The sequence below is a fragment of the Ursus maritimus genome, unplaced genomic scaffold (genome assembly GCF_017311325.1).
Source record: "Ursus maritimus isolate PB19 unplaced genomic scaffold, ASM1731132v1 scaffold_9, whole genome shotgun sequence".
Classification (NCBI taxonomy): Eukaryota; Metazoa; Chordata; class Mammalia; order Carnivora; family Ursidae; genus Ursus; species Ursus maritimus.
The window spans coordinates 43,769,011-43,787,747 of record NW_024427107.1 but is presented as its reverse complement, the minus strand read 5'-3'; the positions used below and the strand labels follow the sequence as shown (position 1 = coordinate 43,787,747).

Genomic DNA, 18,737 nt, shown 5'->3' with positions numbered 1-18,737 from the left:
GTCACGGGATTAGGTGATGTAACGTTCCGCAAGTGAGGCCTATCTTAAACATGTTTCTATGGACCCTGCCGGCTATTGTCAAGAGCAATCAAGTTTCGGTTGGGGCAGCCTTCTGCCCTGAGCGAGCTGGGCGTTCCCAACTGCTGGGCTCTGACGTTTACCCTAAAGCCCGCAAGGTCACAAACATATTTTCCTATTATATCCTTAGCATAAGCTCTTGGCCAGGGGCTGCTGCATTTGACTATATAATAAAAATTGATGTCCATGTGCACATTCAGCTACTGGTAAACGTGTGGCAAAATTAGTTAAAAATGATCTGATCAAAATCACCATGTTTTCAGGGCACCTGCAGGGCTCAGTCGTTAAGCCACCAACTCTTAGTTTCTGCTCAGGTGATGCTTTCAGGGTCGTGAGATGGCGTCCCCAGCTGGGGTCCACTCTCGGCAGGGAGTCTGCTTCAGGTTCTCTCTCTCCCTCTCCCACTACCTTTTTTTTTTTTTTTTTTAAAAAAACAACAACCCATCATGTTTTCCAGCACCCATTGAAAGAGTTCCCACAGGGGTTCATTTCCTTTTCCTTTTCTCTTTTCTCTAGATTTCCCTCCTAATTAATTCTGTCATCATCCTTTCATCCAAATATTGTTACAGCTCCTTCCCTAGGCTTTATATATATTTTTCCCTTTCATCCCTAACCCACTAACTCTGTATTTAGTTTCATTGCTTACAGCCAGTAGTTGATAATAATTAATTTTAGCTTGAAATACTCATGTAGCCTCTACTTTATGGTCATCAATGTCACTCTTACAAGTTTTAAATGGACTTTAGTGCATTATTCCTTTTTTAAGAACTTGAAATGCTAGTAACTCTAAAAGAAGTTTAAACCCATCTATTATTCTCCAGCATACTTCTTTAAACAATCTGAACAAATAAAACATTTAATCTTTTCCCTTTATTCTGCTCTCTTTGATAGAAACCCGGTACTCTTGATTTGTTAATAAGGCAAATAAATTCTCCTTTGAAAGACACGATGGTGGTGTACTTGTGCTTAGAGTCACAACTAGAAACTCTAAGATTCCAAGTGACAATTTTAGAGAATGCTCCTTTAACCTTCATTAATTGCAAAATAAACAGATCTATGAAGCTAAACCTTCAGGAATCCGTAGTAGATGTTCAAAGCTTTTTAGTGTTTTGAAGTCATCGAATACAGTCTTTGAGTGGATTTGGTTATTGTTTGTTTGTTTTTCTTTAACATTTATATTGAGATATAATTCACGTACCATACAATACACTCTTTATGCCACTTCCTGCCGTAAGCAACCACTAATGTACTTTTTGTTTCTCTAGATTTCTCTATTCTAGGCTTTCATATAAATAGAGTCATAGAGTAGGTGGTCTTTTGTGACTGATTTCTTTCCCTTAGCATAATGCTCTCAAGGTTCAGCTATGTTGTAGCATGTATCAGTACCTTGCTCCTTTTTTTTAAATTTTTTTTTATAAAGATTTTATTTATTTATTCGACAGAGATAGAGACAGCCAGCGAGAGAGGGATCACAAGCAGGGGGAGTGGGAGAGGAAGAAGCAGGCTCAGAGCGGAGGAGCCTGATGTGGGACTCGATCCCAGAACGCCGGGATCACGCCCTGAGCTGAAGGCAGATGCTTAACCACTGTGCCACCCAGGCGCCCCAGTACCTTGCTCCTTTTTACAGCCAATACTATTCCATTGCATGGATGTACCACATTTTATTTACCTGCTAATCATTTGGTGAGCATTTGGATTTTTTCCACCTTTTGGCTGTTAAGAATTATGCTGCTATAGGGGCACCTGGGTGGCGCAGTCGTTGGGCGTCTGCCTTCAGCTCCTGGCGTTGTGGGATCGAGCCCCACATCAGGCTCCTCCGCTATGAGCCTGCTTCTTCCTCTCCCACTCCCCCTGCTTGTGTTCCCTCTCTCACTGGCTGTCTCTATCTCTGTCGAATAAATAAATAAAATCTTTAAAAAAAAAAGAATTATGCTGCTATAACATTTATGGACAATTTTCTCTGTGGATATATGTTTCCATTTCTCTCAGGCATATACTTACGAGTGAAATTGCCCTATCATGTGGTAATCCTATGTTTAATCGTTTGAGGAAGTGCCAGACTGTTTTCCAAAGTGATTGTGCCATTATACATTCTCACTAGCAGTGTACAAGCCCTCTTATTTTGTTTATCTACTTGCCAATGCTTGTTGTTATCTGAGTTTGATTCTGGTCACCCTAGTGGGTGTGAAGTGGTATCTCATTGTGGCTTTGATTTGTATTTCCCTGATAATAATGATGTTGAGAATCTTTTCCTGTGCTTATTGGCCATTTGTATGTTTTCTTTGCATAAATGTCTATTCAGATCCTCTGCCCAATATTGAGGGTTTTTTTTATTATTGAATTGTAAGAGTTCATTATATATTTTAGATATAGGTCCCATAACACGAAAGTTTTTAAATTTGATGCTGTGCAGTTTACTTAATTTGTTGTTGTTGCTCTTGCCTTTGACATCATATCTAAGAAACCATTGCCAAATCTAAGGTTGTGAAGATATGCCATATATTTTCTTCTAAGAGTTTATAGTTTTTGCTCTTATGTTTATCTTTTATCCATCATGAGTTAAGTTTTGTATATGCCATAAAATAAGGCTCCATCTTCATTCTTTTGCATGTGGCTATCCAGGTGTCCCCAACACCATTTGTTGAAAAGACTATTCTTTCCCCATTGAATGGTTTTGACAACCTTGCTGAAAATCAGTCGACTATAGATGTACGCACTTATTTCTGGACTCGTAATTCTATTCCACTGATTTATGTCCACCTTGTGAGCGTACCACATTATCTTGATTACTGTTGCTTTGTACCAAGTCAAGAAATTGAGAATTTAAGTCCTATTTTATTTTTCCTTTTCAGAATCATTTTGGCTTTTGTGGGTCCCTTGCAACTCTATTTGAATTTTATAATCAACATGTCAACTTGCTAAAAGAAATCATCTGAAATTCTGTTAGGAATTGTATCAAATCTATAGATCAGTTTGGGGATTATTTACATCTTAACAATGTTAAGTTTTCTGATCTACGGAAATGGGAATGTTTTCCCATTTATTTAGCTTTTATTTAATTTCTTTCAAGAATATGCTTAGTTTTCAGAGTATTAGTTTTTCACTACTTTGTTAAATTTATTCCTAAGGTTGTTATTCTTTAGATGCTATCATAAACAGATTGTCTTCTTTTTTGTTTTTTTGAAGATTTTATTTGTTTATTTGAGAGAGAGAGAGACAGCCAGAGAGAGAGAGGGAACACAAGCAGGGGGAGTGGGAGAGGAAGAAGCAGGCTCCCAGCGGAGGAGCCTGATGTGGGGCTCGATCCCATGTCAGGATCACGCCCCAAGCCGAAGGCAGACGCTTAACGACTGAGCCACCCAGGCGCCCCTATATAGATTGTCTTCTTATTTTCATTTTTAGGTTGATCATTGCAAGTATAGAGATACAATTAATTTTTATATATTGATCTTGTATCTTGCAACCTTGATGGATGAATTCATTCATTAGTTCTAATAATTTTTTAGTGGGTTCCTTAGGATTTTCTTTATACAAGAATATGTCACCTGTGAATATAGTTTTCTTTATTCTTCTCCAATCTGGATGCCTTCTATTTCTTTTTCTTGCCTAGTTTCCTCAATATTTTGTTCTATAGTTTTCTTTTCATGTGTTTGTCTGCTTTTGCTATCAGGGTAATATTGACCTCATGGAATGATTTGGGACTGTTCTCTCCTCTTCTGTTTTTTGGAAGAATTTGTGAAGAATTTGGATTTATTCTTCATTGAATGTTTGGTAGAATTCAGTGGTGAAGACATCTGGGCCTTGGTTCTACTTTGTGGACATTTTGGGGGGTTACTGATTTGATCTCCTCCCTTGTCATAGTTCTAGTCCAATTTTCTATTTCTTTTTGAGTCAGTTTCGGTAGAATGTGTCTTTCTTGGTTCCTGATTCTCTGCCTGAGCTTTCTCACTTGATTGTCTGTAAACGTTGGCAGCAGATGTGATAAATCTACACCAGGATTGTGAACCGCAATGAGTGTAGCTGGCTGCAAGACTTGGAAAGAAAAAAAAATCAGTCAGGGGTCAACAACCTATGAATCAAAAGAGGCCAGAATGTGCATTAGCAGGGAAGTCAGGACCAGCCATGAAACAGAGCCAGTAGGACACTAAAGCCCAGAGGGAGGATAAGAACCAGAAGGTATGCAAATCTGGGAAGGGAAAAGAGCAATAAAAGAAAAGGCAGACCAAGGTTTAGGCAGAGAGATCAGAGCCCAGCAGCGAGAAGAGAGATAATGCCTGGTCCTGCACCACCTTCAGCCACAACCCAGGAGCTTTTCTGAGCATGTGGTGAAGGCTGGAACCTCTCCCTAAGCTTGGTGCCCTGGATGCAAGGATGCAGACATGTGGGACCATATGACCACATTGGGGAATGAAAGACGAGGAGAAATGAAGTAGTGGGAGAATTCTAAAATGATCTATATAACCTGTTCAAAACATATCCTAGAACCCAACCCCTTAACTATGACAGAGAACTACCAAAGAAAACAATTGATTTAATTTAATATTAGTATATATAATTTAAAATCCTTTCTTAAACCATACATGACTATACCAAAAAATGCATAATTAGACTGACATTTTATATGTCCCAGAAACAAGAAATTATTTTCTCATATTTTGGAATATAAAAGCTGATCCCTGATTCCAAATAATTCTCTTCCAAAAAGCATGGGTAACATGAGTCCATTAAATAAATAAAAGAAGTAAAATGGAAAATATTTCTGATCACATATTTGATTAAAATATTTAGTATTGTGTATCTGGAAAAAGACAGTCCCTTGAGGAATACAAATTCCAAGTAAGATGGGGTTTATTTTAAAGAGAGAAAGCCACAGCTATGCTAATAATCCCTTTTAAGATTTTGTGGATAACATGAGACCCACAGTAGTATCTAACATAAACATGTAAGGAGATTTGAGAGAAACACAACAAAAATAAACTGTGAGAATCACCCCTACAAAGTTTTTTCCACCCTCTGGGTCTTTTCGCATCTGAAGGAAAGGACGAGAACTCCTAAGAGAGGAGAAAAGGATAAAGAGAAGAATTAGACCAGTGAATTGGTAAACTATCTCCTTAAAGTAAACACCACATTAACGGATAGATGTAGAGATAGACTGATGATTTGATTTGTTATTAAATTAATCAGGACTCTTTTAGTTTAAAGTCTGGAAAACCAACATGAATGAACTTAACTTCAAAGGTCGCTAGTTGGTTCACATTAGTTGCAGAGTCTAAGGGATGAGATGGACCTGGAGGCTACCCATCACTTTCTTGCTCCTTCCATCTCTTGGCTCTGATTTCTTCTTCTTCTTCTGTGAGGTCCCATACCTGCCACACACCCATGACTGAGACCCTTATCATTTCTCATAATTGTGGCTGCAGTAACCTCTTGAACAATATGTATTCTGCGGGGCACCCTCCACATTACCATTAGAACTGCCTTTTTTTTTTTTTTTAAAGATTTTATTTATTTATTTGACAGAGATAGAGACAGCCAGCGAGAGAGGGAACACAAGCAGGGGGAGTGGGAGAGGAAGAAGCAGGCTCCTAGCTGAGGAGCCTGATGTGGGGCTCGATCCCGTAACGCCGGGATCACGCCCTGAGCCAAAGGCAGACGCTTAACCGCTGTGCCACCCAGGCGCCCCAGAACTGCCCTTTCTTATACGCACCTTGGATCATGACACCCTCCTGTTTAAACCCTTCCATTACCCCCAGGACAAAATCCAACACCCCAGGTACACCGCTGCAGTGTGATTTATGACCTGGCCCCCAGGTACCTCACCAGCCTCGTTCTGGCCACTCACCTTGCACTGCACGTACTGATCACACTGAACTAGTCCGTGTTCCTCCCTCATGACATGCCCTTTTGCATCTTCATGACTTTACACACACTGTGCCTTGACCTGAAATTCCCTTCATTTTTTTGGTCCCCACTCCCTATCCAATGAACACTCATTCTTTAAATACATTGTCTCCTTTAGAAAATTTAGGAATCCTCCCAGACTGGGTCGGGCGTCTGTACTAGGCACATCCAAGCACCCTGAGCTTACTTTAATTATTTTACTTTATTGTAATTTTCTGTTTATTTGTGTCCTCTAGTAGAGAGTAATTTCTCTGAAGACAGGGTCCTTGTCCTAGCATAAAATCCTGGGAAGAATAGATCCATAATAAATATTTTAAAAACATAAATGATCTAAAAACTATACAGAAACCCAAAGCCCAGGAGGCTAATTACAGACTCAATCTTTCAGAGAACCAAATAAATAATGTATGGGGCAAATTTGAAAAATATTTCATAGGACACAGAGAATTGATAAAGAGATAAAAGTGAAAATGATAAAATTGAGTATCATAGACATAGAAAGTATATTGGACAGTTGTTTCTTGTCTTCCAGGTCTGTTTTTCCTTTCAGAAATCTTTCATCCCACACCTAGTATGGCTATCAATCATGACCCCCCATCTCTTCTGTGAGAATGGACATGTAACTCAGGCTGACCACTCTGCTCCCTTAGATCTGGAAATGGAACCAATGAACCAGGAATAAGAATGGGCTCCCTGATTTTGCCCCAACTCAGTAGGGCCAATTAGCATTTTTATGAAGGGATTGATATGGGTCCCTTTTGGGGAATCTCAAATCATGAGCTGCCAGGAGGCATTTCTGCTGTCAAGGAAAGCAAGCCCACCTGAGAATTAAGCCAAAGTAGGAAAAGGATTGTTGAAAAGTAGAGAGATGGCATTTGACTTACAGTTTGACCATTGTATTCAGAAGTATCTGAAATCAGATTTCACAATCAAACTCCCAATTATGTGAGACCTAACTTTAAAAAAAAAATTTGTTTATTTATTTGAGTGAGGAGGGGAGGGATAAGCAGACTCCATGTTGAGCACAGAGACCAACATGGGGCTCAATCACACAACCTGAAGACCACCATCCCAGCCAAAACCAAGAGTCAGTCGCTCAACCAACTGTACCATCCAGGTACCCCATGAGACCTAAGCTTTTATTCATTTGCAATTGTAAGACAAAGATTGGTAACTGGAAGTAAAATACAGCAAGTGTCAAGCTTTAAAATGTAGAATTGCCTGAGCTGAGGTGTAATGAGAATTCTTCTGTGCTCACCAGAGTACTGAACATCTGGGTTATGAGATAGACACAAATTAGACTGTCACCTGTTGTAGTTTGGAAATCTGATCATATGCCTTCTGGGGCTAGTGTTTTAGTGGCTTGCAGAAAATGTCAAAATATTGGAGTTCATTAATGACTTTTTGATGCTTTTTGATGCTTTTAATCGTATCAAGAAAAAAATCACCTTCATCAAACAGTTAAACATAGAGTTAAACATATTATTCAGCAATAAAAAGAAGTGAGGTACTAAGGCATGCTATAACACGGATGAACCTTGAGAATATTATGCTGAGTGAAAGGAGTCCACCACAAAGGACCACATAGCGTATGATTCCATTTATATGAAATGTCTACAACGGGGAAGTCTACAGAGGCAGAAAGTAGATTAGCAGTTTCCAGGGATGGGAGGATGGGAGTATAGGGAGGTGAGGGAGTGGGGTTTCCTTCTGGGGTAATGATAGTGTTCTAAAATTGATTATGGTGTTGGATGTACGACTCCGTCAATATACTAAAAGCTGTTGGTGTGTATACTTGAAATGCGTGAATTATATGGTATGGAACGATATCTCAAAGATAGCTCTTTTTGTCACATGATCAATTATAGAATTCTCAATATGATATATACACTCAGATCCCTATAGTTCTTTTAAAAAGTGCTAGCTCTGGCCTCAACAGCAAACAGCAAGGTGATATCACATGGCTTTGCTGAGAGGCCTTTTCTGCCTCTAACCTGCAATCTCAGATACCCAAGAGTCAGCTACTCATATGCATTTGGAGAAGTCTAAGAGTACTATTCTCTACTGGAAGCTAAAATTAGTGGAAGTGAAAACAGGGAGGTGAGGATTGTGGTGGAAGATAGGATTGGCCAGGGTAGAAGGTGGACACCTGGGCCTCACCCAGATGCTTCCTGCTGTTACTTTTCTGACTGACAAAAGCAAGGGTAATTCCACTGCTGAGAGACAACCACTGTATGTAATCGGGAGAAAGATTATGGGTCATGAGGTATTGGGCCACATGGAGGGACAGAAGCTGGAGGAATACAGTTAAACCAAGGACTAGGGGGACAGGCAGACAAAGCCACTGGGCTAGGTGTTTAGGTTCAGGAATCATGATCCTGCCAGATCTCTGGTTTTGGTTACTGATTCTTAGAGCTGACAATGCAGACCAGGGTGTTTGCTCTTTCTGCCAGCAGTGTAGGTCAATGCCATAGAGTGGGGGCTGGAAGTTGGTTTCCCATCTTCAAATAAGAGTTTCTGTTGTCGTTTCCTATTTTACCTTTGGTATTGAAATGCTGGATAATTTGGGGGTAAGTTATATTTCTTATTTATCCATAGGTTGCTAAATGTTGAGTCAGCCGGACCTGAAATCCTGGACTTCAGAGTATTACGTGGTAACTGGATGAGTTTTGGCATTTCTTCTTTTGGGGAGGAAGAGAGTGTGTATTCATTTGTGGAAGAGGAACTTGTGTTTTTAAGGAGGAGGAACACTTTTTTAAATGAATGGGCTCCTGGGTGGCTCAGTTGGTGAAGTGTCTGACTCTTGATTTCCGCTGCAGTCATGATCTCAGGGTCGTGAGATGAAGCCCCACATCAGAATCCACACTGACCATAGAGCCTGCTTCAGATTCTCTCTCTCCGGGTGCCTGGGTAGCTCAGACGATTGAGTGTCAGACTCTTGGTTTTGGCCCAGGTCATGATCTCAGGGTCATGGGATCAAACCCTGTATGAGGCTCTGTGCTCAGTGTGGAGTCTCCTTGGGATACTCTCCTTCTCTCTGTCCCTCTCCTTCTGCCCCCCACCCCACCCTCTCTCTCTCTCTAAAATAAAGTTTTAAAAATCTTTTAAAAAAAGATTCTCTCTTTCCCTCTCCCTCTGCCTCTCCTCACTCCTCCCTCTCTCTAAAAAAAAAAAATTGAATGTACAGAAATAAGGTTGTGTGTGTATATACGTGTAGTATGCTGGGTAGTTTAGGGATGGAGGGTACATTTCTATTGTGGAACAGCCTGAACAACATCTGGTGGGCATAGGATATGTGCCCCTCCATACTCTGCATCACATATTAAAGCCAATTAAAATCATTATTTTGGGAGAATTTATATGCTTTCTGGGGGAGAAAAATCTTTCTCCTTGTGTTATCTCGAGTCGCCTATAAGCTTGAGGCTACTGGGAGCTATTTTTGCTGCCATTTTCAAAGAATCCGCCAGAGAACAAAACTAATAGAGAAGAAACGCAAGAAGGCAAAGACTGATACGTGTGTTGTTCTTCATGGCATTGCCAGCACTAGTAACAGAGTCTGGTACATACTACTCAGTAAATGTTTGTTGAATGAATAAAATCAGAACTGAAAAACAGGAAGAGAGAGAGAGAGAGAATGCTGATAACCTGGCTTGAATTTCTGGTTCCAGTTGTGTTTACAGCCAACCATACCCCTTCAACTTCCCAAGTACATCAGTCAACAAATTCTCTTTATTTTTTAAATTAATGTGGCAGGTATTGAAACCTGGCTCACGCAGTACGACTCTAAGTCCATACTAGCATGACTTCGGTTACACCAGAGGCTAGAAAACGGAGTCTGCATGACTCTGATGCCTTCTCACCGAGGATTTTTGCATGTGCTGTGTACCCACCAAACAGATGCATCTGAATGAGATTTGAAAGGGGGAGACTCAGGATCGCGAGGGGCTCTATTGGCAGCGGTGGCGGAGGCATTCTGGTACTTCCGCAGCAGCTAGGACTGAAGCCCGGTGTCTTGTCAGTCCCCAGCTCCGTGCGATCAGCAAGGATGGCAGCGATTTCCTGGTCTGGCAGCTTTGGTGACCAGGACAGGAGCAGCACCGTCCTCATTTAAGTTAGCGACGTAGCCGCTCACTGAGGCAGATTTCAGATGTAGCTTCAGGGGTGGTCGTGCAAGTCCAGCCTTCTACAGGGCTTTGGATCATTCTGTAGGAATAGTCTTGAGTAAGGATCTCCTGCCTTAAACCGGCTAGAGTGAATTCTGTTTTCTACAGGGAAACTCTGACCACAACAACAAATTTGATTTTCGGTCAGTAGTAACTGCGAAAGTCCAGAGAAGCTTTGTAGAAATTCCGAAGGTAAAAACAACAAGGGAGCAGAAATAACGAAACTAAGAGAGAACGTTCAAGTATATAAACAAGGGAAATGGTATTTTCAGTGGAAAAAACAGCAGACTGGCCTCAGACCTCTGTACAACACCAAATCCCACGAAACAATACAACAATATCCATAGAGACTTGGGGGTGGGGATGCTGTCACTTATGTGTAATGTCAAACAAATGGCATTCTCAGATGTAAAAGATCTCAGAGGCAGACCATTTATATGTGCTGTCTCAAAAATTCCTCAACATGGGCTTTCTTGCAGAGAGAGCAAAACTGAAGAATAAAAAAGTTGAGAATTTATAGCAGAAAAAAAGAAAACCACCCTGCTGACATACAACAAAACCAAGTAAACCTATAAAAATAAAATTCATAAATATATCATAAAAGTGAGTGTAAAACCAAAACAATTGTAAAGAAAATTTGGATTTTTTTTAAAGGGCAGGTATATCAATTAGACCTCTTTGCAAGCAGTAGAAATGAACTCTGAGCAAAGACAGGAATTTATCAGAGGGCTGTGGGGTAGGCACACAATCACAACAGAAAACGGAATCAGCAAGTCTCAGAAAGGGTAGGAATCAGAGCAAGTCCAGGGATCCTGAAGAAACTAATAGACAATCTCAAGTCATTGTAGCTGGGATGCTGTGCCACAACCATTACTGGGTTTCTTCAGGTGAAAACAAAGTGCTTCTGGTTTACTCGGATTATTTAGAATGTAGAAAAGAGCATTTCCTAGTTCTGTCACTGTGTTCTAATGCCTGAGACTGTAGTATTTTGTCCCATATGTATGTGGAACAGAGCTTACAACAGCATTTACGACTAAGATTACCATCCAATCATGCCAGCCATTGTCATTCTTCAAGACTGTGGGGATGCTTTCAACCTTCTAGCAGGCTTTCCTCCACTTCTCATTGGTCAGAATGGCATCATATTCCCATTCCTAAACCAATTAATGCAAGGAGAATGGAATTATTTAGATTTGGGTTTAGTCTAATTAAAATTCACCCTCGGGTACTAGGGAGGAGTTCAGTCTCCTTAAGGCACATGGTTGTCTTATAACTTTAAAATAAAAAAGGCATTGTGTTGAGCAAGTAAAAACAGCTGTTGGGTAGGCCACAAACAGTGGCATTAATATCTGAAATTCCCTCAGGGATATAGTATTGCCTTTGATTTACTCTTTTAATAGGGAGAGGAAACTCTAGTATCTTCCATTTTGTTCTTCCTACCATAACAGGGAAAATATCTGGGGATTTTTGCCAGTTGTTAAGAATATTCTGTTCAACACAGGAACTGGAGAAAAATCCACAGAACGAATGGGTTTAGAGTTTGTGTCAAATTTCATTCATTTTACCTCACCCAGGTAGATCCTTACTCTGATGCATAGGTCTCAGTGAATTTCTGTGTGCCAGAAATTACTATCAGCTCAGAGCGAGTATCTGAAAGTTTCCAAAAAGCCTACGTTATTTCTCTCATCCCAGGACATAGTTATCCTCTTAAGTGACCTTTAGGAATACCTGGGGGTACTAGTCAAAGAACCAACTTTTGCTGTTGTGGTTACTAGTCTCCCCTTCAAGCGAAATGCTGTGGATCTTTGGGTTCAGCTGCGGAAATTGGATGAGGAGTCATGACTCTCTACTGTCTTGGCTCAGCTAAGACCGTATTCAACTTACCTAGGGAATTTTGGTTACACAAGTCAAGTAAGACTTTATTTAGTGAGAACCCTATGCTCAAAGAGACATAGCCAGAGATCTCTGAAAGTGAAATCATTCTGATTACCGAGTTGGACTTCCTGCCTATCGTAATCATGCCCGCTTTGCCTCTGATTGTTGATGGAGGCTATCTCACTTCTGCAGTCCCAAGATTCTCCCTTCCCAAACGAAACTCGAGAGCATATTTCAATTGCAACATTTCCCACTAACAATTTCCAACTTTCAGAAAATAGTGAAGCAATAAATAAATAAATAAATAAATAAATAAACTGGAAGTTCCCTTGGCAGTGCAGGTCTCAAGGCTTTGGGGAAGGGATAGTCATTCCAGTCCTTCTTGGGGCAACATTTTTGGGTATATAAGCAGGACACTCATAATGGATCTACTCCAGCATTCCTATCTCAAGGAGTCGTTAATTTCCTTCCTGTATATATGCCAAGGGATTTTTGGCATCTCCACTTTCTTTAATGAGGGCCAGTGTTGGAGCCTGATTTGCTTTATCCAACCCATTTAGACACCCAATTGCTTGAGCCAGCACTTTGAATGTAGCGCTTCTGACAAGTGCATCCACATTGACAAATTTAGTCCAATCTAAAATTACGTTTCACTCTTCTTGGTTGAATGCTTTCAAAATATATTCCCACAAAAGTTTCAACAGTAGTTTCTTTTTTAAAAGCAACAAATCTTCTGCAATCCTTACAATCCAAAAGCCTTCTCTTGGCAAAAGCAGAGTCTTGACCAGCTATATGAGGCAGATGTTATTACCTGTTCTTGTGTCTTATGTGCTCACTGCAACATTAATTGAAGGGCTCACCGTATTTATTATTTAAAGAATTTTTAAATTTGAGTATAGTTGACACACAACATTACATTAGTTTCAGCAATACAATGTAGTGATTGAACACCTCTATATAATGCTTTGCTCACCACCAGTGTAGCTACCGTCTGGCACCATACAACGCTGTGACAATATCTTTGACTACATTCCCTATGCTGTGCCTTTTATTCCTGGACTTATTCATTCCATACCTGGAAGCCTGTATCTCCCACTCTTCTTCACCTACTTTGCTCATCCCCCAACTTCCCTTTCCTCTGGCAACCATCAGTTTATTCTCTATATTTATAGGTCTGATTCTGCTATTTATTTATTTATTTTGATTTTTAGATTCCACACATGAATGAAATCACATGGTATTTGTCTTTTGTAGTCTGACTTATTTCACTTAGCATTATACCCTCTAGGTCCATCCATGTTGTCACAAATGGCATGATTGCATCCTTTTTTATGGCTACATAATGTTCCACTACGCATCGCACGTATATATACCACACACACACATATATATATCATATATTATAGATATATATAGGCCACATAGATACACCATGTATACGTGGATATACTATATTATACATATATGGTATATGTACCACATCTTCCTTATTCGTATGTCTATCAATGGATACTTTGGTTGCTTCCATACATTGGCTATTCTGAATAATGCTGCAATAAGTATAGGGCTGAAAATATCTTTTTGAATTGATGTTCTTGTTTTCTTTGGGTAAACACCCAGTAATAGATAGTGGAATTACTGGATCATATGATATTTGTATTTTTAATTTTTTGAGGAACCTCCCATACTGTTTTCCACAGCGGCTGTGCTGAGGTACATACCCACCAATGAATGATTCAGGAGAATTCCTTTTTCTCATAGCTTAAATACACAGTATGCATTTTAAGCGAAAAATTCAAAAAGTTAAAAAAAATTATTTCTTGTCTTTTCGATTTTAGCCATTCTGACAGGTGCAAAGTGACATCTCATTGTAGTTTTGATTTGCATTTCACCGATAATTAGTGATGTTGAACCTCTTTTCATGTGTCTATTAGCATGTCTTCTTTGGAAACATGTCTATTCAGGCCCTCTGCCCATTTTCTAAATTGGATTATTTGTTTCTTTTTTGTTTGTTTGTTTTGGTGTAGAATTGTATAAGTTCTTTTTATATTTGGGGTATTAATCCTTTATTGAATATATCATTTGCAAATATCTTTTCCCATTCAGTAGGTTGCCTTGTTGTTTGTTGATGATTTCCTTTGCTGTATAAAAGCCTTTTATTTTGATGTAGTCCCAATAGTTTTTTTGTTTTGTTTTGTTCTTTTGTTTCCCTTGGCAGAGGAGACATATCTAGAAAAATGTTGTTGTCGCCAATGTCAAAGAAATTACTGCCTATGTTCTTTTCTAGGATTTTTATGGTTTTAGGTCTCATATTTGGGTCTCAAATCCACTCTGAGTTTATTTTTGTGTATAGTCTTAAAAATTGGAGGACTTATTGGATTTAAAGTGCCAGGAATGGTGTGGACAAATATGATAGGAGCATTCCCACAAAACGCATTTCCAGTGGTTCTCAAAAGACTTGAGAGTCAGAAGTGTTAAAATCACTTAAGGATCCTTTGCAAAATGTACATATCTGCTCCTACCTCCAGGGATGAATCAGAATGATGGCAGAGGTTGGGGTAGGGAGGTCATGCTTATTAAAAAAGCTCTCTAGATTTTCTGATAGGCACTGCCCCGCGCTTACAACTGAGGACCCCCAGAACCACTACTACAGGCCAGTCTTAGTCATGAATATAGTGTAAGGAAAAGGATAGAGTTGCTATTTACAATTAATTACAAGGAGGGTGACTCTTCTTACATTGTGATAAATTGTGTTCATGTTTCTAGCTATTGTCTTCTCTGTAAGAGAGTAGATGGAGTGTATTTGCCACCACATTTTCTAAGTTAGCTATGTGACTTGGGTCAATGGAGGATGAGAGGAAGTGACAATGTGTTACTTCTAAGCAGAAACTTTAAGAGGCAGTTTGTGTTTCTGGCAACTCGTTTGCTTTTCTCTCTGCCATAAGAATGGCATATTTTTAATAGAGGCTGCTCCTTTAGGCTGGTTTGTAGAATGAGAAGACACATAGAACAGAGTTGCAGCCCCTGGCAGAAACCATGAACAATATATAAATGCTTGTTCTTGGAAGCTATAGAGATTCAAGTTGTTTGTTGCTTCAGAAACCTGACTAACATACATGAAATGATTTTTTCTTTCTTCTTTTTGAGGGGGGTGGTGACCACCTTGATGGGCTTAATTAGATATGTAAAGTGACACCAAAGCTTAGATTCAGGGTATGAACTAGAGAGAGCTAAATTTCTTTGTTTAAGAGAGTAGAAAAGCTTTGTTTTATCTGGTGGAGGGGGAATTGGCCAGGGAAATAAAATGGAGAGAGCAGACTGCTAAGCAATGAAGCAGGAGACTAGAGATCCAAACATTGTTAAAGGACTTTCAGGTCCGTATGTCTAACCTGAGATTTTATATTGCTTCCATTTTAGCTAAGTATATTACATATACATGCCACGTATGAATGTTTTTGGTGGAAATATAAGAAATGGGTTGAGTTCCACATTTGGGTTAACTGTCCAGAACAGAAGGAGCAAGAAACAGCATGCTAGGCCCATCCATCAGTTGATCGAATTGAACGAAAGCAGGAACTTGAAGTTTGAGGAGACCATGGGATTGTAAGTCTCCCTGGGAATTTGTTGAAATTGTAAGCAGAATTTTGTTTCCCCAATGCAGTATGCATTTGAAACAATCTTTTCTGGATTTTAAAGATTAGATTTGAAAATTCTGAATAAATGTTAGATCAATTCTAACTATATATTAAAACAATAATCCACACTGACCAAATAAAATTCATCAAGGAATCTAAGTGTTTCAAAATTTAGATAGTTATTAGGATACATTATGGATAATAAAGGAAAAAGATCACTTAATGATCACTTAATGGTAGTTGAATTGCATCTGATAATACTAATTTCTTTAACTAAAAAAAATTCTTTAAAGAATATAGAAGGACACTTCTTTTTTTTTTAAGATTTTATTTATTTATTTATTTATTTATTTATTTGAGAGAGAGACGCGGGAGAGAGCACAAGCAGGGGGAGCAACAGAGGGAGAGGGAGAAGCAGACTCCCCGCTGAGCAGGGAGCCCAACGCAGGGCTGGATCCCAGGACCCTGGGATCATGACCTGAGCCAAAGGCAGAGAAGGACACTTCTTTACTGTGATTTAAAAACAATCTCTTAAACCATCATGATCATACTTTTTGGTGAATAAAGCCCTAAGGACCTCTTCTGGAAATTTTATCTAACATAAAAAGGCAGAAAACAAAAATAAAAACTATAAATGTTAGAAAGTGACGTTATTAATATTTGTATATAAAATGGTTGAATATCTAGGAGACCCAAAAGCATTGTGAATTATGTTAACAGGATAGACTTACGTGAATATATTTGATAGCAATGGATGCACCATATCCCTTTGAGGAAAGTTAACCATTTTAAAGATGTTGGCATTTGCCAAAGTCTGTTTATAGGTTCATTTCCAGCCGTTTTCTTATTTGTTTGACTTCTGGGATTTGATAAAGTGATTTTAAAGTTCATTTAGAATGATGAACACACTGTAATAGCAAAGACAAAGATGAAAAAGTTGAGTAGTGTGGGGTATTTTATCCTATCAGAATTTATTAGAGTAAAAATGCACAGTGATGAGATGAAAAGAACACGGGCTTTGGATCCAGTAAACTTAGGTTTGAATGCCTGGCTCTGACACATTCCAGGCATGAAATCTTAGGTAATTAACTTAATATCTTTAAGCAAAATATGCATTACAGATCCTAACTGTCCCACTCCTACCCCTACCCCTGCGTTCATATCCTTGCCATGGCCTCATCATGGACAGGGTATACTTCCTTTCCTCTTGGCTTTAGGCTTGGCCATAAGACTTGGTCAGCGGCTGCAGGTGGAAATAACAGTGTTTCAGTTTCAAGCCCAGTCCTTAAGAAGCCTCCACAGCAATCCTGGTCCGGATGTACCCCCGCTGCTGAGAGGTGAAAATCTTCCCCTAGAGACCTGCTACCCTTTCATCCCAGGCCCAGGTTAAATGAATGCAGGGCATGGCTGTCTCAGCTGCCCCACAGATCCACGAAACCAAATAATGGCTGTTTTAAGCTATTGACAATATGACAATATGACAAATATATTAGTGGTTTCTTAAGGAAGATTCTCAGGAAGGGCCATAAATACTTCTGCTTATACCTTATTGGCCAGAATTTAGCTGCCTGGCCAATTATAACTGCAGGGGAGGCTGGGAAATGTGTCTAGCTAGATTGGGTATTCTATCGCTGTGTAAGAAGAGGAGAATGAATTTGGTGGGACAACTAACAGTCTCAGCCACAGGTGTATGATCCCTACTGATTTTTTTTTAGTTGGGGTCAAATGCACATAACATAAAATTTACCATCTTAGAATTTTCAAAAAGCTTTTATTTATTTATTTGAGAGAGAGAGAGCATGCCAGGGGAGGAGCAGAGAGAGAAGGACAAGCAGACTTCATGCTGAGCATGGAGCCAGGTGCGGGGCTTGATCCCACAACCCTGAGATCATGACCTGAGCCAAAATCAAGAGTCTGACGCTTAACAGACTGAGCCACCCGGGCACCCCATCTTAGCCATTTTTAAATGTACAGTTGAATGGTATTAAATGCATTCCTAATGTCACACAACGATCAATCCCTATTGATTTTTGAATGAATCTTCAAACATATATAATTACTTATTTTTTAATAAAAGAAATCATTCTGATTGTTTATCTATCAGCTTTTGTTTTCCACTTAACTCTCTAAGAGATCTTTCCGTGTCAATAAATGTAGAACTACTTAATTCTTAACAGCTTTATATTTGCCATAATACATCCATAACACAATTTATTTGACCTTTTCCTTTAGGTTATTTCCAATTTTCTTCCTAATTTAAACAATGCTAAAATGAAACCCTGTACATCCGTTTTTGAATATATGTATAACTATTTTTGTTGGAAAGATTCCTAGAAGTGGGATTGCTGGTTCAAAGTATATATGCATTTTTATCTCTAAAAATACTCTCCAAAAAGTCTTTAATAATTTATATTTCCAAATGAGTAAATGGAAATGTTTTTTTGAAAGCAGTTTTTTGATAGTAATACACCAAAAGCCTTAAACTGCTCATGCTTCTTGTCCCATTAATTTTGTTTGTGGACATTATCTCAGAAAATAGTTCTAAAACAAAACAGATTCTATGCAAATACGTGCATTATAACATTGTGCTTGCATTGGCAGCACAGATACTAAAATTGGAACGATACAGAGAAGATTAGCACGGCCCCTATACAAGGGTGACGTGCGAATTTGTGAAGTGATCCATATTTTTTAAAAAATGTGCGTTGTATAAGCAAAGTAAGTCAATCAGAGAAAGACAATTACCACATGATCTCACTCCTATGTGGAGTTTAAGAAACAAAACAGAGGCTCATGGGGGAAGGGGGGGAAAATAACACAAGATGAAATGAGAGAGGGAGGCAAACCATAAGAGACTCTTAATCATAGGAAACAAACTGAGGGTGGCTGGAGGGGAGGGGGGTGGCGGGATGGGGTAGCTGGGTAATGGACATTAAGGAGGGCACGTGAAGTAATGAGTCCTGGGTGTTATCTAAGACTAACGAATCACTGACCTCTACCTCTGAAACTAATAATACACTACATGTTAATTAATTGAATTTAAGTTAAAAAATAAATTAAATTCATTATAAACTTTAAAAATGTG

The 18,737-nt window shown here is 39.2% G+C and overlaps 1 non-coding gene across 1 annotated transcript; it reads left to right on the top strand.

Annotated features, from left to right (window-relative positions):
- The first annotated feature begins 18,237 nt into the window (after window positions 1–18,237).
- LOC121101777 lies at window positions 18,238–18,344 on the top strand. The gene has a single exon (XR_005833812.1). It is a non-coding gene; the product is annotated as a U6 spliceosomal RNA (small nuclear RNA).
- The last annotated feature ends 393 nt before the right edge of the window (window positions 18,345–18,737 follow it).